Source organism: Myotis lucifugus, unplaced genomic scaffold (assembly GCF_000147115.1).
Source record: "Myotis lucifugus unplaced genomic scaffold, Myoluc2.0 scaffold_352, whole genome shotgun sequence".
NCBI lineage: Eukaryota > Metazoa > Chordata > Mammalia > Chiroptera > Vespertilionidae > Myotis > Myotis lucifugus.
This window is the reverse complement of record NW_005871400.1, coordinates 1,015,127-1,016,716: the sequence shown is the minus strand read 5'-3', so window position 1 is coordinate 1,016,716 and position 1,590 is coordinate 1,015,127. Positions and strand designations below refer to the sequence as shown.

The 1,590-nt window shown below is 49.9% G+C and overlaps 1 protein-coding gene across 1 annotated transcript in view; it reads right to left on the bottom strand.

Moving 5' to 3' along the window:
* The window catches only part of VWA3A (von Willebrand factor A domain containing 3A), a 65,054-nt gene that overhangs the window by 6,742 nt on the left and 56,722 nt on the right, over positions 1–1,590 (bottom strand). The window lies entirely within an intron of this gene.

The window sequence follows — 1,590 nt, the reverse complement described above, 5'->3', positions numbered from 1 at the left end:
ATTTCCCAAACATTGTTAAGCATACATTTTTGTTGGGTTGTGTTTAAAGCATTTCTTTATTCTATTGCTAGATGTATGGTTCTAGGACGGAATGGGGAATTGGGGGTAATGGTACTGAGGCAAATGTGGTCACTGTGGTCACTATAACAAATACAGTATCTCTACATTTTTAAAAAAATATTTTTTTTTAATTTCAGAGAGGAAGGGAGAAGGAGAGAGAGATAGAAATATCAACAATGAGAATCACTAATTGGCTGCTCCTGCATGCTCCACATGGGGGCTCGAGCCTGCAACTGGGAATCGAACTGTGACCTCCCAGCTCATAGGTTGATGCTCAACAACTGAGCCACTCTGGCCAGGCCTATCTCTGAATTTTAAAGCAGAAAACTCCTCATGGTAGGATGGGAGGCCCATAAATTTCAAACTAAAAGGTGACCTTGGATGGAGAGGGGGACAGCATGATTAAACTCCCTTAAAAATTTTCTGTTGGATGATTTTGAATTTGGTGGCTATTTTTAGCTTTATGGTTACCTCTCGTTGGTAATCTATAATAATCAACATGTAATATGCTAATTAGACTGGACAGCCAACCTTCCGGACAAAGCTGGGGCTGCAAGGGCTGAGGCAAGCTGCTGCAGCTGCAAGGCAGAGCCCCTTGCACAAATTTCTCGTGTTGTAGAAAAGGGCAAGGAGAGAAAATGGGGTCTTTAACAAAGTGCGTTTAGATTTTCATTTTGTACTAAAAGTGCTTGTTCCAATGAGAACACAAGAGCCCAAATGTAGAAAATAGAGACTAGAACCCTCACCTCCCGTGAGGACCCTGCCCCGCCATCCTGGCAGCACCAGCATCAATTCTGGGGCCAGAGACCCTGCTGGCGAGGATGCTAGCCTCTGCCTGTGTGCTCAGCACGTCTCTGACGCTCACTGCAGGGAGCCCCTCTAACCTGAGCATGGCCTCAGCCCCCTGTGTGAAGGCAACTGGGCTGGCAGCTTGAGTCGGCATTCTGGCACCTATGCTAACCTATAATTCAGCCCCAACCCCCTTCCCGCTTGTGCCCCAGCCTTGCAAAACCTGTTTCGCTAAACACTTAACTTACAGGGCCATCGATCATGCACAGCCCCCACAGGGGGGTTGACTGCTGGCGCCAGCCAGGGCCGATAGTCATAATCTCACTTCCCCCTTACAACCATCATAGGGGCTGCAAAAGCCCGAGAAAAGCCCGGAAGCTGAGAGACAAAGAAAACTTAGGGCAATTTAAGAGAAAGCCCCGCTGCATTCGGGGCTCAGCTTTGGGAACCGATCCCCCTGAGTCAGCAGCACCGGTGCTCCTGCAATAAAAGTGCCTTTTCTGAATCTTGCGAGTGCCCCGGTTGTGTGGTCCTCCCGCCGCCTGGTCATTTTCGGCAGCACCCTGAGGGGCTCCCTTTTCCTCCAGCAGGATTTATCGCCCAAGAGCAGCCCCACTCGGAGGGGCAAGGTTTGGCAGGAAGGACACAAGCATGTCTGTACATTCCCAGAGTTTCCGCAAACACCCGCTGCCACGTGGGCTGAGAAGAGTGGGAGAAGACCCCCCCGGCTCCCAAACCCGA